At 44.4% G+C, this 25997-nt stretch overlaps 1 pseudogene; it reads left to right on the top strand.

The window, feature by feature from the left end:
* Positions 1-13000, top strand: part of LOC134411578 (arylacetamide deacetylase-like 3) — a 77782-nt pseudogene extending 64782 nt beyond the window's left edge.
* The last annotated feature ends 12997 nt before the right edge of the window (positions 13001-25997 follow it).

The following is a 25997-nucleotide window of genomic DNA, read 5'->3' on the forward strand; positions in this document are numbered from 1 at the left end:
ATATGAAAAGGAGGACAGGGCGCCTGTATCTTTAACAGTTGCGTAGAAAAGGGCATTTCAGCAGGTGTCATTTGTATATATGGAGAACCTGGTGAAATTCCCTCTTCATCACAACAGTGAAAGCTGCAGGTGCCCTGCCCTCTTTTAAATCTGGTCACTCTAGTATAGCTCCTGCACCTTTAACTGTTAAAGATACAGGAGCCCTGTCCTCCTTTTCATATGGTCACCCTAATTATTACCCATCGTGTGAATAGGACCTGGAAGCAAACTGAGCAATACGGCATGCCCTCCCAACTGAAATCAGTCATATATCTACACTGCTTTGTTTTCAGTGTTTGCTGGAGACTCTCTTCATGCCAGCATTTCATCACTGTTTTACTGATTTTGTTTTTACTGTATTTTTTTTAATATTTTACTTTATTGCACACTGATCTGATATCTCTTGATATGTCGAGGTCTATAAGTTTAGGAGTAGGAGTTTGGCAGCCAGTGCCAACACTACAGGATCAGGGTAACATGATCTATCTCATGGGTCAGCTTTATTATGCCTCCTCATTAACTGTTGCCTTTTAATAAACCCCAAGGGCCAATCTACATGTAATGCAAAAACAGAAAGGTATCATTCTGTATCATTCTATCAACAAAGCCCTATGAAGAGAGACTGAAAGAACTGGGCATGTTTAGCCTGGAGAAGAGAAGATTGAGGGGAGACATGATAGCACTCTTCAAATACTTGAAAGGTTGTCACACAGAGGAGGGCCACGATCTCTTCTCGATCCTCCCAGAGTGCAGGACACAGAATAACGGGCTCAAGTTAAAGGAAGCCAGATTCCAGCTGGACATCAGGAAAAACTTCCTGACTGTTAGAGCACTGCCACGAGGCTGGGAAGACTTCAGGGCTGGTGAGAGAAGAGAACTGGGGGAGAGGACTGCTCTACCATCCACAGCAGCCTGCTGCTTGTGCAACTGCCCCGCCCACCTCCCAGTTCCATTGATTGCAGAGTGGAGCCAACTGCCAAGGTTCTCTCCAGCCAATTGGCAGAAGAGTGCTGTCTCCAAGCCTGTTGAGACCTTGAGGCTTGAAGAGCATTAGAACTGCCCTGCCACGAGGTGGTGGGCCGCCCCGGTCAGGGTGTCCCAAAGGGGGCCACACTAAAGGGGATGCGCCCCTTTGGTTTGCCCCTTTGCGATGCCTTGAAGGTGAGGGTGATTCTCTGTTTCTCTCTCCTCCCTGGGCTGTCGCTGCTTGTTTTAACCATTACCTCGGTTGTGTGAGAAGAGTTTCCCTGAGTGAGAGCAGGGATCTCATGGGAAATGATATAATTACTTCTTGTGTCCTCCCCACCCTGAGTGAGAGGCAGAGGTTCAGGGCTTCACCTATTATAGCTGCTTCATCTGCCCAGAGTGAGAGGCTGTGGTACTTGAAGCAGGGGGCTCCCCTGTGTGAGAGCCAGGGGGAGGAGTGTGGCCACACATCAGGTAGTAGTAGAATGAGCAGTTACTAAGGGAGGGAGATTGGAGGGGGAAGCACTTTATCGCTTAGTTGGTAGTAGCCTGATGTCCATCTGTGACCAGTGGCTGGTTACCATAAGTGAGAAATGTGACTGTGTTGTTTGTATGTCTGAGTGTGGGTTTGAATGGTGAGTGAGTGCATAGGTGGTGTAGGTAGGGTGACCAAATGCCCGGATTTGCCCGGACATGGCCGGAAATCCCGCCCCCAAGCGGGATCCGGGGGGGAGCTTTCAAAATCCCCCCAAATGCCCGGGAAAATCGTGGTCCTGTGCAGCCACCCTTACTTTCCTGCAGCTGTTTTTTCGGTTGCAGCGGTGGCGGCCGGCGGCCATCTTGAATCTCGCAAGAATCGCACGAGTTGTTGGCTGCTGGCTGGGTCTGGGAACTCTTGCGAGACCCAGCCAGCAGCTGAGAACTCACGTGATTCCCGCGCTGCACCGGGTCAGAAGAGGACTAGGGAGAGGCAGTGGGTGAGTGCCGCCGGCCTGGGCCTTGGTCTGCTGCCACCCTGCTGCCGCTTGTGCTGCTGCCACCAACCTGCTGCCGCTTCTGCCGCCGGCCCGCCGCCGCCAAGACGCGGCGGCGGAACAATCGGCAGCAGACCAAGGGCCCAGGCCGAAGAAGCGAGGCGGAGGTGGCGCGGTGGTGGAGGACAAGCTGCTGCCTCCGCTTGTGCCGCCAGCCCGCCACCGCCAAGACACGGCTGCGGAACAAGGTGGCAGCAGACCAAGTCCCAGGCCAGGCCGAACAAGCGAGGTGGAGGCGGCGTGGAGGCGGCGAGGCAGAGGTGGTGGAGGACGAGCTGCCGCCGCTGCCGCCGCTTGTGCTGCCACCAGGACACGGGGAACAGGGCGGCAGCAGAGGCCCAGGCTGAACAAGCCAAGCGAGGCGGAGGCGGCGAGATGGAGGTGGTGGAGGACAACCCGCCGCCGCTTGTGCCGCCGCTCCGCATGTGTCTGGAATAGGTGGGTGCGAAGCTGACCAGGGGTCCATTGGAATCCCCAACTTCCAGGCACACTTCCCCACTCCCTTCCAGCCATTCCTCCCATTTTCTCCCAGCCACTCCTTGCTTGCCTGCCAGCTGACCTGTGGGACATACCTGAGGTCTGCATGCACGCTGGCGAGCCACCCAGCCTCCTCTCTGGGCTCCCCCCTCCAAACCATTCCACTGCTCCCTCCCAACTGCTCCCCCCGGTCCCAGCTGTGTTTATATATCCTGTTGCTTAGCCACACGGAGGAGGTGCGCACAGAGGAGGCAGCTGCAATGTGGGAAAAGGTAGGCCGAGGCAAGGCCACCATCCTCCTTAACTTGGCATGGGGGTGGTAAGGAGGAGGGGGGAGAGGCTTGGACGTAGGGCTAGGGAAAGGCGCGGGGGGGAGGCTAGAGCTTGAGAGGGGGGACCTTCATTGCTTCAGCCACTTTAAAATTGGCTATTTGCAAGTAAGTTTTCAAGACGTCCCTGAAAAAAATAACCTTGATGATAATGGATGGTGTTGGTAATATTAATAATGCTTCTCCTTCTCTTGGCGATGATGATAATGGATGGTGTTGGTAATATTAATAATGATTCTCCTTCTCTTGGTGATGATAATAATGGATGGTGTTGGTAATATTAATAATGCTTCTTCTTCTCTTGGTGATGATGATAATGGATGGTGATCCTAATATTAATAATTCTCCTCCTTCTCTTAGTGATGATGATAATGGATGGTGATCCTAATATTAATAATTCTCCTCCTTCTCTTGGTGATGATGATAATGGATGGTGATTCTAATATTAATAATGCTTCTCCTTCTCTTGGTGATGATGATAATGGATGGTGTTGGTAATATTAATAATGCTTCTCCTTCTCTTGGTGATGATGATAATGGATGGTGATCCTAATATTAATAATTCTCCTCCTTCTCTTGGTGATGCTGATAATATGATATTAATAATGCCGGTTATCCTTTACTTTTCCACACCCCAATATAATTCCTTGTGCCATGGAGATCATAGAATCATAGAAAAGCAGATTTGGAAGGGGCCTACAAGGCCATCGAGTCCAACCACTTGCTCAATGCAGGAATCCACCCTAAAGCATCCCTGACAGATGGTTGACCATCTGCCTCTTGAAGGCCTCTAGTGTGGGAGAGGCCACAACCTCACCAGGCAACTGATTCCATTGTCATACTGCTCTAACAGTCAGGAAGTTCTTCCTGATGTCCAGATGGAATCTGGCTTCCTTTAACTTGAGCCCGTTATTCCGTGTCCTGCGCTCTGGGAGGATCGAGAAGAGATCCTGGCCCTCCTCTGGTGACAACCTTTTAAGTATTTGAAGAGTGCTCTCATGTCTCTCCTCAATCATATTCAGCTTGCGATCTACAACAATTCCAAGATCCTTCTCGTTTGTAGTATTGCTGAGCCAAGTATCCCCCATTTTGTAACTGTGCCTTTGGTTTCTATTTCCTAAATGTAGAACTTGGCATAGATGCTAATAATAGATTAGCATTGAACCTGCGAAAACCATTATCTTTAATGCAAACTGCTCTGGGCGTTTAAACCCAGTAGCTATGCAGTGCATAGCAAATGCCAGATCAAAGTTACAAAGGTGGCCGTTCATGACTTTAGACATATTCTAAACCTTAGCACTTTCTTGCCAGTAATTTTAGATGTTGTCTGAAAGTGTTTTCATGTGATATACATCTTGATATCTAACAACTGCCATGCATCTTCATTGATACTCACTGTTTCTACATAGCTGTCCAGACAAGGAAACAGTTGTGTAAAATGTACTTGAGTCTTGAATCTTACCTGCTTCTGAAAAATGGATGCTTTAAATCCATATACTTATGCTATACTGTGTAGTGGCAGGGTTGTTGTTAGGGTGAGCTGAAATAAGTGACGTGTTTGAGATTGCATTTAAAAGGGACTTGCCTGTGAATTGTAGCTAACTGCTTTGAAGGTGGTTTTATTTTATTGTGTTGAACATACACTTAATGTGGATTCTTTGGTGTTCAATACAACTGAACTTTAAAATTAAGAATTACAGTATGTCCAGATTATTTTTGCCTTGGACAAGAAGTTATACAGTTTTTCAAAGTAGAAATCTATGTTAAGGGAAGTGTTGTTGTAGTTCTGTCCCTTTTCCCTGCATTTCACGACAGTAATAGATTGGGAACCACTATTCTAATGTGTTCTATGACTGTTGTGGTTGTTTATTATGTTATAAAAATAAAGAAATGGTTTTATATAAGTGTTAATTCTTTTTTTAGTATTTAGTATATTATTATAGTAGTTGTGTGCCTTTGGCACTCAGTGGTTGCTATCATTTACTTTTTGTGAACCACCCAGAGAGCTTTGGCTATTGGACAGTATAAAAATGTAATAAATAAATAAATAAATAAATAAATGTGACCAAGGCCACACCCCCTTGGGGGCCGGGCATGTTGAATTGGCTCCGCCTTGGGGGTGGGCATGTTGGGGCGGCCACGCCTCCTGAGGGTGGCCATTTTGTCCTCCTTTTTGGTTTCCAAAATATGGTCACACTAGGTGTAGGTAAAGATGTTCTTGGGAAGCCGTGATGCAGGGACACATGGACATCAGGAAAAACTTCCTGACTGTTAGAGCAGTGCGACAGTGGAATCAGCTACCTAGGGAGGTTGTGGGCTCTCCCACACTAGAGGCATTCAAGAGGCAGCTGGACAACCATCTGTCAGGGATGCTTTAGGGTGGATTCCTGCATTGAGCAGGGGGTTGGACTCGATGGCCTTGTAGGCCCCTTCCAACTCTGCTATTCTATGATTCTATGGAGGGGAAACCTCTATTCCAGTGATTTGGGCAGAAGGAGATATGGCAGGAGGAAGGTGTTGCAACATCAGCATAGAACGGGTTTCAAGTGTCTTCACACTGTTCCCCTTCTACCCTCCTCCTCTAGCTCTCATGTACCTGGTAGCTCATCCACTGAGCCCTCCTTCCTTGTGGTGCTACTCTTTAATGCCAGGTCAGTCCGCAATAAGACGTCTGTTATTCATGATTTAATCCTGAATGAGAGGGCTGACCTGGCGTACATTACTGAGACTTGGGTGGGTGAGCTGGGTGGGGTTGATCTGACTCAGCTCTGCCCATCTGGGTACTCAGTGCAGCACCAACATAGATTGGAGGGATGGGGTGGGGGAGTTGCTGTGATTCATAGATCTTCCATCTCTATCACCAGGAAGCCACTCCATCATGGAGTGGGCCTTGAGGGTTTGCACCTGGTGCTCCCTTGCTCCCTGCAAGGGAGGCTCAGTGCAGACAGTGCAAAAGGAAAGGACATTTTGCCAGAGTATGCCGGAGTGCCCAGTCTCAATAGTCTATAAGTGAAGTTGCTGTACCAGAAGTTACTGTTTTAAGTCTGCAAGACCTTGCTGAAGCTATACAGTGGATAGAATTACATGTATTGTTAGAGTGTCTGTCCCTACAGTACAGAATTCCCAGGACATTGAGTTGATGTTAGATACAGGCTCTGCAGTCTCCATTCTGCCCAAGGCTATTTATATGCAATACTTCAGTAGCTCACCACTTACAGCACCTAAATTGCGTCTTATAAGTTACTCAAGGAATCCAATTTCAGTTCTGGGTTGTGTATCAACAAAAGTAGAATTTGAGACAAATTGTGTGGTAGCTGAGTTCTACGTTGTACCAGAGGGAACACCCATCCTGGGCAGAGATCTTTTTGTTGCACTACGCATGCAAGTACTTAATGGGACTATCACCTCAATATCACCTGACACTACCACAGTTCATACTTCGCTTGCAACCATAATAGCTCACAAAACTGAGGAAGACTTTGGCTGTGGAAAGGGCTTCATTCACAAAGTTAAAATTAAACACAATGTGAGGCCAATACAACAGAAACTATGCCGGTTACCATTTGCTGTGAGAGACGCTGTATCACAGGAAATAAAAAAATTAGCACAGAATGACATCATTGAAGCTATTGATTCTTCTGAGTGGGTTTCCCCAATTGTTGTGATTACAAAGAAAACAGGAAATGTTTTCTTTGTAAGAAAACTTACTTATCATAGTTCTGAGTTTATTAAAATCAGTTTTGCTAAAATCCAGAGTACGTGTATGGCTACACTCAACTTTTGTCTCCTTCATAATCAAGAATTCAAGTATGACGTGGTCACTTTCCCCCAGAGTTCCCGTAACTGCCACTTTATCCACTAAGTCATCCCTATTGGTCAATATCAAGTCAAGGATTGCCGATCCTCTAGTTCCTTCCTCCACTTTCTGTAGGAGAAAGTTATCACCCACACATGTCAGGAATTTCTTGGAAGGGCCACTTTTGGCAGTATTGGTCTCCCAACAGATATCAGGGTATTTGAAGTCCCCCATCACTACTACATCACACTTCCTTGAAACACTGGCAATTTGTTTATTTGTGAAAGAAAAATCTTGCACTCAAGAGAGCATTCCTTTTTACAACCAGCCCTTAAAAACCATTTGACTATTCACTTAAAATTCTATATTATTTATGCATTGTGAAATAAAGGCATAATTCCCGTGCTTTTTCATTAAATGTTCAGTTTCAGTTTTTTCAAAAACCAGCAGATTGTTGTGGGAGGCAGGGGCAGGATTGAAACATATTGAATTCTTCTATGTTTTAAATTTCCTGAGGCCCTTTAGACTGCAATACTGGAAGAGAGAGCAACTTTTAAAACAGCATACATGTGATGTGATGGTAGGGGTGATGAAGCAAGATTTTAAATAGTTGAATGTTATTATGGATGCCATTGAATTCTTAATATTATTACTAGCTTCGTATGAAGATGTTTGCAGCAAAATTGCCAAGGAGAGTGATTCAGTCCTTGTGTCTGTTGGGTAAGTGATTTGAATCAAGGATTGCATAAAAAACGTGGGATTTCTTGCATAAGCTTCTTGCAATACCTCTTGATTATGATTAGTAGTAGTAGTAGTAATAGTAGTAGTAATAGTAGTAGTAATAGTAGTATTTATTGCATTTCTATACCGCCCAACAGAGAAGAGTGTCCAAAAATCGCTGCCAGTGTTTTACTCATTACTTCCAAACTCTAGCTTCCTTTCACATGTCAGTGGGGAGACTACCCACGCTGCTGCTCCCCTCCTCCAAGGAGCATGTGCAAATTGTACATTTTATACCACATAACCTGAGTGCAGGACTATCAGTGCTGTGCACAGCCTGCTTCTGTTGCATCCTGTACACATAATTGCTGGATGGAGGCATACAAGCTTGACCAAACCTGGAACCAGCACGTTTGGTCAAGCATGTATGCAAAGCCCTACTCCTGATGCGATCTCCCATTCCCTGTTTTTCAGAGCAGATGAATTTTCAGAGGAGGAGTGATACTTTCCTGAAAGACCACTATTCTCCGCACAACTAGGATTAGGTTAGGCTGAAAGGCTGGCCAAAGTCGGGCCAAAGTCTGACCTTCATAGCTAAATTGGTTCTTAGGCCAATGTCTAGCACAAGGATGCGGAACCTCTGGCCCATCTAAACAAATCACCTGCCAACCAGCCCTCCAAGTTCCCAGGGTCTCATGCAAGCCCCCTCCCAATCCCCTCTCCTTAGCCCCATCCCTCAGCAGGGAGAAGGAGTGGGGGAGACACCCAGCCATGGCCTAGTTGCTTTGCCCTTTCCTCATCTTCCCCATGTGGAGAAAGCGAAGGAACAGTGAACGGCTGAGTGGGCTGAAGCAGGGCTTCCCAACCAAGGCAGTGCCATGAGGGGCTGCATCCGGCCTTTCAGCTTGGGATGCTATGATGGCAGGGCTCTACCTGGGACCTCACTGATGGGGGTCCAAAAACTGGCATCATCCAGTCTATAGGGCTCCATGGGGAGGGGAATCTCACCCCAAGACCCAAACAACATCCCTAGCCCTGCCTGAGCCCATGGATGGGCAGACTTCAACTGTCTATTCGTTTTCTTGTGGACTAAGGTCCACAAACTGCCTCAGTGGGTGAATAATAGGCCCAGCGTGCCCTCTGAGCACATGCTCAGCCCATGATCACCCCAACCCAACAAGTGCCCGGAATGAGCTCATAGTCCTTCAACTCACAAATCCATTCTGGTTGATATCTGTAAACCAATTAGAAGTCAGAAAACCTGATATACAGATCTACTGTAGACCACACACAGATAGATCTGTAGATACAAATTGACTATGAAATTCCCTACCACACTATATAGTAATGACCATCAATTTGGATGGCTTTAAAAGGCAGTTAGATAAATTTGTATAGGAGAAGGCTACAAATGGCTACTAGTCCTGATGGCTAACGCCAGTAGCAGAGATAATAATAGAATCATAGCATCATAGAATAGTAGAGTTGGAAGGGGCCTATAAGGCCATCGAGTCCAACCCCCTGCTCAATGCAGGAATCCACCCCAAAAAATCCCTGACAGAGGGTTGTCCAGCTGCCTCTTGAATGCCTCCTTTGTGGGAGAGCCCACAACCTCCCCAGGTAAATGGTTCCATTGTCGTACTGCTCTAACAGTCAGGAAGTTTTTTCTGATGTCCAGCTGGAATCTGGTTTCCTGTAACTTGAGTCCGTTATTCCTTGTCCTGCACTCTTGGATGATTGAGAAAAGATCCTGGCACTCCTCTGTGTGACAAACTTTTAAGTATTTGAAGAGTGGTATCATGTCTCCCCTCAATCTTCTCTTCTCCAGGCTAAACATGCGCAGTTCTTTCAGTCTCTCCTCGTAGGGCTTTGTTTCCAGACCCCTGATCATCCTGGTTGCCCTCCTCTGAACACGCTCCAGCTTGTCTGCATCCTTGAAGTGTGGTGCCCAGAACAGAATGCAACACTCGACAAGGCCTAACCATGGCTGAATAGAGGGGAACCAGTACCTCGCGCAATTTGAAACGTACACTTCAAATTACAGCCCAAAATAACATTTGCATTTTTTGCAGCCATATCACACCGTTGGCTCCTATTCAGCTTGTAATCTACAACAATTCCAAGATCCTTCTCTTTTGTAGTATTACTGAGACAAGTATCCCCCATCTTGTAACTGTTCATTTGGTTTCTTTTTCCTAGACGTAGAACTTGGCATTTATCCCTATTAAATTTCATTCTGTTGTTCTCAGCCCAGCACTCCAGCCTATCAAGATCACTTTGAAGTTTGTTTCTGTCTTCCAGGGTATTAGCTATTTGCCACCCTTTTTAAGCAGTTGAACCACCATTTCTTTCCCCTGTCCTTTACTACTCACGTATCTGAAGAAAGCCTTTTTATTGCTTTTAGCATCCCTCGCTAATCTCAGCTCATTCTCAGCTGTAGCCTTCCTGACGCCATTTCGGCACTTCTGTACAACCTGTCTGTACTCTTCTTTTGTAGCCTGGCCTTCCTTCCACTTCCCATATGTATCCTTTTTTTGTTTTCAGGTCATCTCTAAGCTTTTTGTGGAGCCACATTGGTTTCCTCTGTTGTCTTCTATCTTTTCTCCTTGTTGGAATTGTTTGTAGCTGTGCCTTTAAAATTTCCTTTTTTAAACACTGCCACCCATCCTGCACTCCTTTTCTCATTAGGCTCACTTGCCATGGGACCTTACTTATCATAGTTCTGAGTTTATTAAAATCAGCTTTCCTAAAATCCAGAGTATGTGTATGGCTACTCTCAGCTTTTGCTTCCTTTAAAATCAAGAATTAACTGCCACTTTATCAAGTCATCCCTATTGGTCAATATCAAGTCAAGGATTGCTGATCCTCTAGTTCCTTCCTCCACTTTCTGTAGAAGAAAGTTATTATCCACATATGTCAGGAATTTCTTGTTAGGGCCGCTTTTGGCAGTATTTGTCACCCAACAAATATCGGGGTAATTGAAGTCCCCCATAACTTCTACATCTGACTTCCTTGAAACACTGGCAACTTGTTTCTCAAAAGTTTCATCCTCGTCTTCGCCTTGATTGGGTTGTCTGTAGTAGACTCTGATTATCATGTTCTTTTTATTCCTTGCCCCATTAATTTTAATCCAGATGGGGCTCCCAGTCTCATCCGCCTGAATTTCTGTGCATGGATAGGTATATCTAACATATAGTGCAACTTTGCCTCCCTTTCTGTTTCTTCTTCTTTTTGAACAACTTATACCCTTCAATTGCTATATTCCAGTCATGGGAGTCATCCCACCAAGTTTCAGTTATACCTATCAAGTCATATTTGCCTTCACGTATTAAGAGTTCAAGATCATTCTTTTTGTTTCCCATACTCTGGGCATCACCTATTGTTGCCTTGAAGTTTACATCTCCCACCCCTGTAAGATTCAGTTTAAAGCCCTCCTGATCAAGTTCTTCATGCACACATTCCTTCCAGCCTATATGTAAACCTATATACACCAGTTGCTGGGAAACATAGTGGGTGCTATTGCACTTGTGGATTCATGGTTGACAGCTGGTTGGTTACTATGGGAACAAAATGCGGGACTGGATGGACCTTCTTTTTATATTCTTATGTTTACAACAGACCCACTTTCTCACAGAGTTGGCATTTCCTCAGAATTCCCTCCAGTTTTGGAAATCAGGGTTGTCTTCAATACCTCCCCAGCAACCCTCTCTCAGGCTGTGGAAGAAATACTGCTAGATTAGACCCTTCATTCCCTTGCAGTTTGGCAGAACAGCCTAATAGGTCCTCTTTACATACAGAGAAGGAGAAAGCTCAGCCTCCTGAGTTAGACTGGATTAGGAGAGGGGGAAAAGAGGGAGACATGGGTGAGATTTTTCTTTAAAAAATCCATAGCTGTACTATGTCTATGAGATGCAATGAAGGGAACCAAGCCTCAGTGACAGAAATTCTGTCAGTCCATAAGGTAAGGAAAACATTGCAACTTCTCCCATTGAAGTCCTGGAGTGACACTGTAGTAAGACTGGTACCAAACGGAAAACAAGGTTAGATTAGCTATGTGTAAAGTAATTGCATAATGGAAACAAAATGTGCATTGTGAGAGAAGCCAGAAAGGAACGTCAGGTCATGGGGAAGTGAAGAGGCTTCACCCAATGATGGCAAGAAGAGATTTCTTCTCTACCAATCTGGGAGAGGAAACAGCCTGCTATCACAAAACACTGGTAAGGAACTATGTTCACACTTACACACATACACTGACCAAGGCACCCAGTCCTTGGATCCAAAATTAACACTACATATTTCAATGGCCTGGTTCAGACAATACACTAAACCATGCTGCTTAACCACAAAATGGTTAAGCAACATGGTTTTGCGTGTTGTCTGAACCAGGCCAATTTGAATTTTGTGTTGTTTTTAAAGATTGAAAGTTATTCAGAATTTCAGATTGAAAGCATCCAACTGCATTTAGATTGAATTCAGATTGCTCTGGCTGAATTTCTGCCACCATCTCTCTCTCTCTCTCTCTCTCTCTCTCTCTCTCTCTCTCTCTCTCTCTCTCTCTCTCTCTCTGAGAAAAAGGCTGAGTTTGATCAAGTGCAATTTCAGTGAAAAGCCATCCCTGAAGAAGGGAAGGAGACACAGGGTGCTTCACCCTCTCTCCCCCTCTTCAGGACTGTGTTTTCTTGGATTCTAGAAAGTTAACACTTTGCTTCTGAATTCTGCCTCTCCAGCTATCGCCTGTCTCCGGAGCACTCCTACCCCGTGCAGTGGAAGGATTGCTTCGCTGCGACTGTGCACTTCATGTAAAATGCAGAGCTCTACGGGGTGGATCCTTCTCAGATCATCATTGGTGGGGACAGTACGGGGGGCAATATTGCTAGCGTTGTGGCCCAAAATCTGGTGGAGAGATCAGACCTGCCAAAGCTACGGGCTCAAGTGCTGATCTATGGTGGCTTCCAAAGTATGGACTTCAACCTACCTTCTTATCAACAGGATGGCAGGATGCCTCTCTTGTTCCAGGAGAATCTTATTCTTTTTGGTCTGAAGTATTTTCTAAAGGACACTTCTCTGAGTCATGATCTCTTGAAGGGATCTCATGTGCCAGATGAAATGAGGCTCAAATACGGGAAGTGGATGAATCCAGATAATTTTCCTGAGAAATTTAAGCGTCGAGGGTGTAAACGTGTACCACACACTCCTTATAAGCCTGATGTGTACAAACAAGTGTCAGAGATACTTCAACTCAGTTTCTCTTCACTTTTTGCCGAAGATTCTGTCACCCGAGAGCTCCCGGAGACTTTAATTGTGAGTTGCGAATATGAGGTATTTCGAGATGACTCTCTCTTGTACAAGAAGCGACTGGAAGACAACGGTGTGAAATTCAGCTGGTTCCATGCTGAAAACGGGTTTCATGGAGTGTTGAACTTCTTCAACATTGGCTTTTTATCATTCCCCAGCAGTATAGAAATACTGGACAACATTGTAGACTTTGTCAAACATTTATGAAGGGATTTTGCAGTGCTACAATTCCTTAAGGAATAACGATACCTACATATTAAGGTGGAAGGGTGAAACACTCACACCATTTAAAGCCCTGAAAGCTCTAAATGTCCTTAAGATTAAGATGCAAAGCAGCTGCTGAAAAAAGAATTGGAGTGGATTTTGTAACTAAATACCCTGTCTTCACAAGGGCTAAATCAAGAGTTGCAATACTTACCACTCCAGTAACAGTCTTGTAATTTTTAGACACTTCCTGTTGTCAGAAGCTCAGTCCAGAAATGAGAAAACCTTGAGTGAAGTACCCTGGCATGGTAACACAGTATATAAAACATTGCCTTCAGCATATCCCATGCAGCCACCAGTGTTTAAAGCACAATAAAATTTGTTGTAAATAATCTCTGCAGACATTGTTGTTGTTATTACATTTATATACCGCCCCATAGCCGAAGCTCTCTGGGTGGTTTACAAAAGTTAAAAACAGTTACATTAAAAAGTAATATACAAAATTTAAAACCATAAAAAGCATAAAATTCAAACAAAAACAGACAATATCCATTTAAAAACTACTATTCTGCAGTCAGTTAAAAAACTCAGCATATGCTGTTAAATGCTGTTATAAATTGTTACAAATGAGTTTGAAATATATACTGTTTTATATTGTATTTAAGTATATGCATAGACCTATCTGCAATGTGCCCTATTAACTATTTTTGTGGAGCATTGAGATCGCTTAGTTGTTTACATGTATGCACAAGCCCTGCTTAGAATGTGTTCATTGTAAACAAATATATATATATACGGTTTTATTTATTTATTTATTTATTTATTACATTTCTATACTGCCCAATAGCTGGAGCTCTCTGGGCGGTTCACAAAAATTAAAACCATTCAAAATATAAAACAACAGTATAAAACCATAATATAAAATACAATATAAAAGCTCAACCAGATAAAAACAGCAGCAATGCAAAATTACAAATTTAAAACACCAAGTTAAAATTTATTTATTTTATATATTATTGTGTGTGTGTTGCCTCATTCACATTCTATATTTGTTCTATATCTTATTCACTTTGAATAAGGCCTAATAGTGGCAGCACCAGAAAAAAAGCGGGGGAGGCACAGAAGGAGCAAAGCATATTTCTAGGTGGTCGGGCTGCATCCCACATGTTAAGATCTCTGAAAGAAAAACAACGGTATATCTCATATTAAAACTGCCATCCTAACCATATATTTTGAAATAAATAATACTGTATGTTCATTAGTTTAGAGGGTATATCCAATTTCAAATTAGTGTAAGGTAAACTGTTTTCAAACAAGGTAGAGTCACTACGCAAGCATTTCCTTGATGTACAGATTAAAAAGACAGACCACTTTCTTTAGAAAACAGTTATTTTTGAACCAGTGCAGGCAAAACCAGGAAGGTAGAGTCTTAGGCCCTTTCTACACCTAAGGATTATCCCAGGGAAAAAGAGGGCTCATCCTTGCCTGCTCCTGGGATCTTCTGTGTGTCATTTGCATGCACAGGGATGATCCTGGGGGAAAAGGCAGTTGTAGAAATGGCCTTAGTGTAAGGAAAGTAAGAGCAAACTGAGGCCATTTCTACACCTGCCATTTTTCCAGGGATCGTCCCGGGATCATCCCTGTGCATGCAAATGACACACAGGGGATCCCAGGAGCAAGCAGGGATGATCCCTCCATTTTCCTGGGATAATCCTTAGGTGCAGAAAGGGCATGAGACACCTGGGCCCTGTACACCTAGGAAACTGAATGCATATGAAGTAGTAGTCTAAAGATCCAAAAGATGTAGGGTGACCATATGAAAAGGAGGACAGGGCTCCTGTATCTTTAAGAGTTGCATAGAAAAGGGAATTTCAGCAGGTGTCATTTGTATACATGGAGAACCTGGTGAAATTTCCTCTTCATCACAACAGTTAAAGTGCAGGAGCTATACTAGAGTGACCAGATTTAAAAGGGGGCAGGGCACCTGCAGCTTTAACTGTTGTGATGAAGAGGGAATTTCACCAGGTTCCCCATATATACAAATGACACCTGCTGAAATTCCCTTTTCAATACAACTGTTAAAGATACAGGAGCCCTGTCCTCCTTTTCATATGGTCACCCTAAAGATGAAGCTTTTGAAGATGAAGCTCCTGATGAAGCTGGGTTGTTTTTTTATTGCAATCCATTGCCTTTGAAATATGGAATAAAAGAAATAAGAGATATTGAATATGGTGGGATTAATTTATGAGTAAACATTCATAGGCTTGCACTGTGAGTAAATTCTCCCCACCCACCCCCATTCCTGTCCTAATTCTCTGAGGAGAAAAAAAGAAAGACCTGGAGAAGGTAGAGATTAATTATTTCCTCCCCCTCTCATTTTTCCTGGCCTATTGTCCTGAGGAAAAAAGGAAGAGATCGACAGAATAAACAGATTAATTCTTCCAAGGGTGACCTAGCGGGCTCTGGCTGCTGGTGCTGGAGTATAGTTTGGAAAACTGCCAAGAATAACTTCAGGCATGAATGCCCCCACCCCAAACCTTAGTTACCTAATCCTAATTGGTGGGGTGGAATGTAGTTTCTCTGGAGGCAGAGCCCTGTCAGAAGCCTCTCCAGAATTAACACAGAGAAAGCCGTTTGTGGCAGAGCCCACTTATTGAAAGCAAAGGGAGGTGGGAAAGGAAGAAGACCATTTCACACAGAGACAACCTGAGGCAGCAGGCAAATAAGAGTTAATGTCTGCAAGAGAGAGAGAGAATTTGGGTTACATAATTGCAGCATAGTATGTTCCCAGAACCAATAGAGAGCACGCTTTTTTAAGTGTCTTAAAAAACCCAATTTATCCAGGGTATATGTCACAACACAGAGGAAGGCATTTATAGACAAGACCACTTCTCCAACATTTAAATTAAAGCGAGATGGGAGACCAGGAAAACCATTTTACACATAGGCAAACTGAGGCAGCAGGCAAATAAGAGTCAATGACTGCAAAAAAGAGAGTTTGGGTTACATAATCACATGTTTAAATTAGAAAAAGAAGTGCCCTATCAAACAGGAGGAATTTAGCCAGGAATATGTGTTAACTTGCACCACAAAAAGGATAGAAAGGATTTTTTAAAACCACATGTTCACAATATAGTTGAAATATCTTATACAGCAAAACAAAATGGATTCTAGGCCCAACACACACAAGCCCAAATATTTTTTTTTACACAACATGTCAACACAGACTGAAATGCATTCCCTATTCAGTCACAACTGCATGAAAAGATTTTTTACATGAATCCATTGGGCTCTGATGGGAATAGATTTTGTTAAAACAAAAGTATTTGTGCTGAGGGAAATTATCCACTACCCGCCCAGAAATGAACAAGGAAGATCAGCAACCACCAGCATCAAGAAACATTTTAAAAAAGCAAGAGCCATTAAAAAAGAAAAAAGAAAAGCAGTAAGTTCATAACAGGATGAGGATACTGATGTTCTTGAAACTGCCTGGCTGCACCCTGCCCTGGACCTCAAACTGAGCTGGCCATATAGGCAAAGGTTAAACAGCAAAGAGTAAAACTTTAGCAGAACTATTATACACTGGGTAAAACAGGCTGATACCAAAAAGCAACACACACACACACACACACACACACACATTGAACATTAAAAACCTCAAAAAGGTTTTTGCAACCTGCACAGAAATATTCTACCAAACAGACTCAATTCACAAAAAGTAGGGTGACCATATGAAAAGGAGCCCTGATGCTCACACAGCCCTGAAAATTTGTTAGTTCTGATAGCAGGACACACAACAAACACTATGGCTTCTTAATCAAGCGAACTGTGTTTGCAGTTTGTCTGTCCTTTTTTCTTATTACAGCTCCTGAGGAAGGATTCTTCTGAATCCAAAACGTCAAGCGTTTTACATCGTTACAAAAATAAAGCATCCATTATTTGTTTACATGCAGCACCAGAGCTCATCTCTGTTTCTTCCACCTCCTCTGTGGCACTTAGACAAAGGTTTGGCAGTATGCACATGTATTTAAATACAACCAATGAATTCAGGGGGCTTTCAAATGTGTGGTTTGTCTACTTTTTCTCCAGGAAGGAGCTCCGGGATTTCTTCCATGGAACCCCTGAGCCTGAAAGAGGGTTAGAATCATAGAAGAGCAGAGTTGGAAGGGGCCTACAAGGCCATCGAGTCCAACCCCCTGCTCAATGCAGGAATCCACCCTAAAGCATCCCTGACAGATGCTTGTCCAGCTGCCTCTTGAAGGCCTCTAGGGTGGAAGAGACCACCACCTCCCTAGGTAACTGATTCCATTGTCATACTGCTCTAACAGTCAGGAAGTTTTTCCTGATGTCCAGCTGGAATCTGGCTTCTTGTAACTTGAGCCCATTAATCCGTATCCTGCACTCTGGGAGGATCAAGAAGAGATCCTGACCCTCCTCTGTATGACAACCTTTTAAGTATTTGAAGAGTGCTCTCATGTCTCCCCTCAATCTTCTCTTCTCCAAGCTAAACGTGCCCAGTTGTTTCTGTAATGTATTTGTTATGACTGATTGATTGGCTGTGCCTACAATCAAGCCCCTTTTTACCATTTTGTCAGCTGGGTTCCAGTAGCTTCCTAATAAAGATGTATAGTTGAAGCTTCAAGCCTGACTCCTGGTCCTTATATAACAAATAAATAATAAGGACACAACAATGGCGATGAATGTGGGATAAAACTTGAAAGCCTCAGGCCTCATCTCCAGAGAGAGCAGAGTGGTAAACAAACAGCTAAACACTGAGGAGGCCTGGTCGCAGTGAGTTAGAAGAAGAAGAAGAAGAAGAAGAAGAAGAAGAAGAAAGGGCACAGCAAGATGTCTTCACAGCCGTCTCCTTGGACTCAGCCGTCTCCTCCTTTAACTCCACATTGTCTTCAACTCTTGATAATCTTGCTCCATCTACAACTCGGATAATTCGCCCCTCTCAACCCCAACCGTGGCTCACCTCTTTCCTCCGCTACCTTCGCTCTTGCTCCCGGGCAGCCGAACGCCTGTGGCGTAAGACCAGGGACTTGGCGGACTTTGTCCACTACAAATTTGTTCTCTCCTCTTTCTCTTCTGCCATTTCACTGGCCAAACAGCAGCACTACTCAACGCTGATCCAGTCAAATGCTAGACACCCTCAGCGGCTCTTCAAGTCCTTCAATTCTCTCCTGAAACCTAATCCACCATCTCTCCCCGCCTCCCTGTCTGCCAATGACTTTGCCTCTTTCTTCAATGCTAAAATCCAAACTATTCGATCCGATCTGGCCAGCTCTGCTCCGCTCCCAGCTCCTGTGCCTCACCTGTCAGTTCCTCCTGCAACTCTCTCGGCGTTCCCCTCAGTCTCAGCTGATGAACTGTCTAAAATACTGCGCTCGTCGAAGCCTTCCACTTGTTCCCGTGATCCAATTCCCTCTCGCGTCTTTATTAATCTTATCCCCGCTATCCTCCCGTCCTTGCTTCACATCATTAATTCTTCTCTGTCCTCTGGCTCATTTCCCTCTGCTTTTAAACATGCTACTGTCTCTCCCATTCTCAAAAAACCCACTCTTGATCGACTTTCTCTGTCTAACTACCGACCTGTCTCTCTGTTGCCCCTTGTCTCAAAGATTCTGGAACGTGTGGTCTACTCTCGCTGTCTTGACTTTCTCTCTAGTAACTCTGCTCTGGATCCCTTTCAATCTGGATTCCGTCCTTTGCATTCCACTGAAACAGCCCTTACCAAGATCACCAATGATCTTCTCACTGCCAAGTCTAAGGGCCATTATTCTGTCCTTATTCTCCTTGATCTAACTGCAGCCTTTGACACGGTTGATCACGATCTTCTCTTAGATTCCCTCCATGACCTTGGACTCTGTGGCTCTGTCTATAACTGGTTCGCCTCCTATCTAGAGGGTCGCTCTTTCAGCGTGTCGGCTAACGGCAGCTCGTCCTCCTCCTTTCAGTAGGGGTTCCGCAAGGCTCGGTGCTTGGCCCGCTGCTGTTTTCTCTATACATGCTGCCCTTGGGTAAACTTATTCAATCTCATGGCCTCCAATATCACCTGTATGCCGATGACACACAACTATACCTCTCATCTCCGGAACTTTCTCCTGATGTCCACGATCGTATCTCAGCATGTCTTTCAGATATCTCAGCCTGGCTGCTTCATCGCCGTTTGAAACTCAATATGGCAAAAACTGAACTGCTTGTTTTTCCTCCTAAACCTTCTCCTCATCTCTCATTCTCTCTTACTGTCAACGATGTCACGCTTACTCCGGTCAAGGAAACTCTTAGCCTTGGCTTTATATTTGATTCCTCGCTCTCCTTTATTCCTCATATCGAGGCAGTAGCTAAATCTTGTCGTTTCTTCCTGTATAATATTGCCAGGATTCGACCATTTTTGTCTGTCTCTTCTGCCAAGACTCTCGTTCACGCACTGGTTATCTCTCGGTTGGACTACTGCAACCTCCTCCTCTCTGGCCTCCCCTCATCTCACATCAGTCCGCTGGTCTCTGTCCACCACTCTGCTGCTAAGATCATCTTCCTGGCCCGCCGCTCTGACCATGTCACTCCGCTTCTGAAATCTCTTCATTGGCTCCCAATTCATTCCAGAATCCAATATAAACTTCTCCTGTTGACCTTCAAAGCTTTTCACGGTCTAGCTCCTGCCTATCTCTCCTCTCTCATCTCACACTATTGCCCCGCTCGTGCTCTTCGCTCCTCTGATGCCATGCTTCTTGCCTGCCCAAGGGTCTCTACTTCCCTTGCTCGGCTTCGTCCATTTTCCTCTGCTGCCCCTCATGCCTGGAATGCTCTTCCAGAACACCTTAGAACTACCAACTCAATCACAGCTTTTAAAACACAGCTAAAAACTTTTCTTTTCCCTATAGCTTTTAAACTTTGAGTTTGTTCTGACTCTATACTGTTAGCTTCGCCCTTCCCGGTGCCTGTTTACACTTCCCTGTGCCTGTTTGCATTCTCCTTCCCTTCTTATTGTTTACTACAACTTTATTAGATTGTAAGCCTATGCGGCAGGGTCTTGCTATTTACTGTGTTATCTGTACAGCACCATGTACATCGATGGTGCTATATAAATAAATAATAATAATAATATGTATTGGAAACATGGAGATGTTTGATAGCACAACAGATAGCTTCCAAATCATGTGAGGTCCTGGTTCCTCTCTATTCAGCCCTTGTTAGGCCTCATCTTGAGTATTGCGTCCAGTTCTGGGCTCCACAATTCAAGAAGGACGCAGACAAGCTGGAGTGTGTCCAGAGGAGGGCAACCTGGATGATCAAAATAGTGAAACTCCCCATCACAACAATCAGAAAAATAAATAAACACAGCACTGTCTTCATTAAGGGGGGGAACCACACCCTTATATTTCTAGTGAAATAGTGCCATCTAGTGCCCTTGGAAAAATGTAAACCGTGCTTTTTAAAGTGATATTACCAAGGAAAGAGGAGGTTGATGATGTCATGTAAGGCCACGCTGACTTCCATGAGCGTTCATGCTGACTTCCATGAGCGCTCGTGTAGATAAGCTCTCAGTCACAGTGCACCAAAAGAAATTCAGCGTACCTTCTAAGGTACCCTGAAAATGAGGCAGGCAAACAAAAGCCTCTTTCACAAGAGAAGAAAACTTTCAAGAAATAAGCGGACAGATTTTGGCACAACACTAGTGTCTATGAATGCAGAAACCATTTTATATTATCTATCCCTACCTATAAAGCTGAAAGTATTTGTGTGGCATGTATGTCCAGAAATGTTTACCTACCCAGATGAGTTAGAAACTTGAAATTCGGCACACTGATAGGTCTGGCTGTACAATGTACCAGAAAAATCTAAAAACATGAAAATTTGGGTGTTAAGTCTTTTTTAAAAATAATAATAAAGAACCTAGGCTTACACCTACAACTCCTTCTAGTGCCATGCACCACTAAGAAAGGCTCATGACAATTTAAAAATACAATACCATATAAAGCCATACATTCACACACACATGCACACACATGTTTAAAAGAAATACAGATGTGAAGACTATAACCTTAGCAGGCAAAGGCCTGCCAGAAGACAGATGACTTCTACAGCCAGTGAAAGATATTCTGAAAGAGTGCCATCCACAAGAGACAAAGCGCTCCACAAAATTGCTGCAGCCATTGATAACACCCTGGCCAAATCTACACCAAGCAGGATGTGACACTTGGGAAATGTTTTGAAAACTGTCTATGGAGTGTGTCCTGGGCCCCAACAGTTGTCACTCCTGTTATAAACCATTTTAAAGCAGTAGTGTAGATCCTGCTTATGCCTCCACCCTATTTGGAACACTGAGATAGGCATCGCCTTCCTAGTTAGTATGGGAAGAAGCGATCTTTCAGATATCCAGGGACCAAGCTGATTACCAGTCATCTGAATGCTACCCGGAAGCAAATGGAGCAATATGGCATGCCCTTCGAACCTGATCCATCTCATGCAAGAAATGGAACATCTCTTTGCACAGTGAATGTGAGTTTGAAAAACCTACTTTAGAATTATTTGGATATCTCTTCTCTAAAGACGATATTGAAGCAGACCCCACCCACCCCCAAATAAAGGAAATATATATATATATATATATATATATATATATATATATATATATATGTATTATCTACAGCATTAGTTTACTTCCTGCTAGGCCTTGCAAACTATTGTGGCCAATCAATACCAAGATGAGCCACAATCTCAGGCTCTCTGGGATCTCACCAAAAACATCACAGGTGGGAATTGTCAGAAAAACACCAAACGTTTTTTCCTGAGATGAGGAGGGCACTTGCAAGTGGTATAGGCATACTTTGATCCAGGCAAGGAAACTGAACTTCCAGTGAATGCCAGCCCTGTTGGTCTAGGAGCGCCATAACATAGGGGGGAATCATGTTTCCTTACTGCTGTTTCTCCAGCCCCGCTTCTGCTCCTCATGTCTTCCTCATTCTTCCTGGCTGGGAAAGAGGAAGTAAACAAAGACCACGTGGCCCATTCAGGGGACGTTTTTATCGCACCACTATTCCTGCACACAGCAGATCAATGTGTTGTTGTTGTTGTTTTAAAAAAAGGGTTTTGGGGGGGTCTATTTTGTGACCAAAAAATCAGCAGAAGTAGTGCGATAGGTGGATGATGTCATCTGTAGTGGGCAGTAGTGAATGTGCAATAACACTCTCATCTGATGACACTCTAAGAGCTGTTCCCTTACCTGTTTGCCTAAATGATTCCTTTGTGTATTTTTGTTATATGGATTAGCCGTAGCTTTTCTTATACTGTTACGGTTTTTGTTGTTATTCAGATATTCTCATTTCATCATTAGAACATAAGAAGAGCCATGCTGGATCACACCAAGGGTCCATCCAGTCCAGGGCCAGATTTACACCAAGCAGGATATAACACTTTGAAAGTGGTTTGAAAACAATACATGGAATGTGTCATGGGCCCCAAGAGTTATCAGTGCACTTCAATACCATTATAAAGGAGTAGTTTAGATCCTGGCCAGCACTAGGTTCACACAGTGGTCAACATGCTGTTGACAAGGAACCCACAATCAGGACATGATGCAACAGCATCCTCCCAACCATTTCCCCCAGCAGCTGGTGTATATAGAATCATAGAATCATAGAATAGCATAGTTGGAAGGGTCTTACAAGGCCATCGACTCCATCCCCCTGATCAATGCAGGAATCCACCCTATAGGCTTCCTTCTTCTGAAACTGGAGGTAACGAATAGACATCAGGACTAGATAGCAGGAATTCATCCACCCCTGTTGAAAGCCATCCAAATTGGTCGTTTTCACTACATCTTGCTGTAGTGAATTCAATAGTTTAACCGCACCAAGTTCCCCCAATGCACCCTTGACTATTGTGAAATATGAATTTGAGGTAGAAGGGTGCTCCATTAAGTTAGACCACGTCTCCTTTTCCAAACAGGGGAAGATTCTTGAAGGGATGGGACTCTGCAGGCAGGTTGTCTTCATCCGCTTCCTATTAGATCTCCGGAGGCCAGCCCTGGATCCCAGCCTCTCTTCCAAAGACCTGCATTTCGATGGGGTGCCGGTCAGGGTTTATCAGCCCAAAGCGCCATCTGCTGGACGAAGAAGAGGGTTCGTTTTCTTCCACGGAGGAGCTGGAATGATTGCAGTCCTATGTGTACTTCCCTAAGAGTTGGGGATGGCACATGGGGAAAGATTTTCACCGAAGAAATGTTAATTTTCATCCGTGAAAAAATTATGTACTTAATCTTCATCATAAAGGTTATGTAAGTTTTTCCAAAAAAAAAATTTTTTTTAACCCTATTTTTGTATCCACCCCTTGTGGTAAAATTTGTAATTCAGACATCTTTAAACATTTAACATTTTATAGAGGATATTCAGGAGCTTCACTGGATGGCTCAGCCAGGCAGCCACCAATTCCCTTAGTGAGCCACCAATATGTGTAAACATGGCAGCTCGTTATTCTGCGTAAGAGGTCTGTGATGGACAAGGCGGCCATATAGCCACTCTATAGGCAAAACTAGAGGCCCAAATGGACCATTCAATGCTCTAATCCTGTTTGCACAAACGGGGGCAGGAAGCAGCGTGGGTTCAGGGACCCCAGTCTGGCAGGTCGAGAGGGGAAACCACTGGATTTCACCCCTTTCACAAAGCTGTGACTCTTCAGTGCAAGTTCCTGGCTCAGCAAACAGCCAACCCATTTTCATGGGTCGCGTGGAGGCATTTTGGAGGTGTGTGAGAGTCTTATTTTTCCCAACACAACCATATCTCTGCGCTGCATTGCACATTCGATGGACTCCCTATCCAAGCCATTTGCATCTCTGATGAGTCATTAAAAAAACCCATCCCCGTAGCTGTGTGATCTGCCTATCCCCGCCCACTTTTCCCGGTCCACAAGCGGAAGCACACGTTCCCCCACAATGGCACTCCTGAAAATGTGGAAAACTTTGCTCACCTGTGCCCCATGAGTGCCGACCCTGGAAGCAGGAAAACTCGTAAACACCCCACCCCTGTTGTAAAAGGGCTCAAGATGTAGATTAGGCCCAGGACTAACTTGTCAGTAGAAATGTCTATGACTGTGCTGTCAAAGACACATTAAAACAACCAGCCTGAATAAGTCTTGGAGACACCAGTTAAAACTGCAGGAGCTATACTGGAGTGACCAGATATAAAAGAGGGCAGGGCTCCTGCTGCCTTAACTGTTGTGATGAAGAGAGAATTTCACTAGGTGCTGCGTGCATACGAATGACACCTGCGGAAATTCCCTTTTCTATGCAACTGTTAAAGATACAGGAGCCCTGTCCTCCTTTCGGTATCATCACCCTAGGTGGAGCAAACAGAAGAAAGACTGCCTTTTTATTACTTCCCTTTTGATCTTAAACTGTTGATAAAAATGTATTCCCCAAGATGTTTTAATTATGTGTAAATACCTCAGGCCTCCTTCAGGTGAAGCAACTTTTAAAACAACATGAGAGTGATGCAACAGTAGTGTTGATGAAATGTTTTCAAATAGCTTTCTGGTGTTATGGATGCCAACGAATTCATAATCTTTATTACTAGCTTCATATGAAGATGTTTGCACCAAAATTGCCAAGGAGAGTGATTCAGTCCCTGTGTCTGTTGGGTAAGTGATTTGAATCAAGGTTTGTTGCATAAAAACCGTGGGATTTCATGCATTAGCTTCCTGCAATACCTCTTGATGCATTTTTTTCCCAAGAGAAGAGCATCCAAAAATTGCTGCCAGTACTGCTCGCCTCCTCCAAGAAGCACATTCAAATAGTAGGTTTTATACCAATTAATCTCGGTCCGGGACAGTCAGTGCTTTGTACAGCCAGCCTCTCTTGCATCATGTACACATAATTCCTGGATGGAGGTGATAATGCAAATAATCCAGCAGGTTTGGTCAAGCCTGTATGCATAGCCCTGCATCCGATTCCATTTCCTATTCCCTGTCAAACAGAAGGGAAATTCACATTTCTTGTAATGCTCAGTGCCCCTGTGTGCACGGTAGAAATTCATGTCCCTGCATTGAGCAGGGGGTGGACTAGGTGGCCTATAGTCTGGCTTCCAGTTCTTCTGATTGGCAAACCAAGCAGCACTTGTTTTTCAGAGCAGATGAATTTTCAGAGGAGGAGTGATACTTTCCTGAAAGACCACTATTCTCCACACAACTAGGATTAGGTTGGGCTGAAAGGCTGGCCAAAGTCGCTCAGGGACCTTCATAGCTAAGCTGGTTCTTAGGACAGTGTCTAGCGCAGGGATGCGGAACCTCTGGCCCATCTAAACAAATCACCTTCCAAGTTCCCAGGGTCTCATGCAAGGCCCCTCCCAATCCCCTCTCCTTAGCCCCATCCCTCAGCAGGGAGAAGGAGTGGGGGAGACACCCAGCCATGGCCTAGTTGCTTTGCCCTTCCCTCACCTTCCCCACGTGGAGAAAGCGAAGGAGCAGTGAACGGCTGAGTGGGCTGAAGCAGGGCTTCCCAACCAAGGCACTGCCATGAGGGGCTGCATCCGGCCTTTCAGCTTGGGACGCTATGATGGCAGGGGTCTACCTGGGACCTCACTGATGGGGGTCCAAAAACTGTCGGGGGTCCAAAAACTCAGTGGCAAAGAGCACCTTTTATGAGCTTAGGCTGATGTACCAACTGCGCCCTTATCTGGACAGAGATAGCCTAGCTACAGTTATCCATGGTCTGATAACCTCTCATTTGGATTACTGCAATGCGTTATACGTGGGGCTGCCTTTGAAAACGGTCCGGAAACTTCAACTGGGACAAAACAGGGCAGCACGGTTACTAACAGGGACTGGCTGATTAATAACAACAACAACTTTTAAAAAGAAAAAGCCAGCCTGCCTGTATGTAAGACGAAGAAGGCATGACCTTACTGAGAGACGAATCGAATGATTCAGAGTTGCTTTTGTGAACTGAAACGCAGCCACTAAATAATGAAATGCTAAGGATAATAATAACAACAACAACAACAACAACAACAACAACAACAACTTTTAAAAAGAAAAAGCCTGCCTGCCTGAACTGTAGTCTGCCTGCCAACTGAAGGAGGGGTGGAATTTAAGGGAGGGGAGCCTGCCTGTCACTCCCACGAGGGCTTGAGGGTGGGG

Source organism: Elgaria multicarinata, chromosome 20 (genome assembly GCF_023053635.1).
Source record: "Elgaria multicarinata webbii isolate HBS135686 ecotype San Diego chromosome 20, rElgMul1.1.pri, whole genome shotgun sequence".
In the NCBI taxonomy this organism is placed as follows: Eukaryota; Metazoa; Chordata; class Lepidosauria; order Squamata; family Anguidae; genus Elgaria; species Elgaria multicarinata.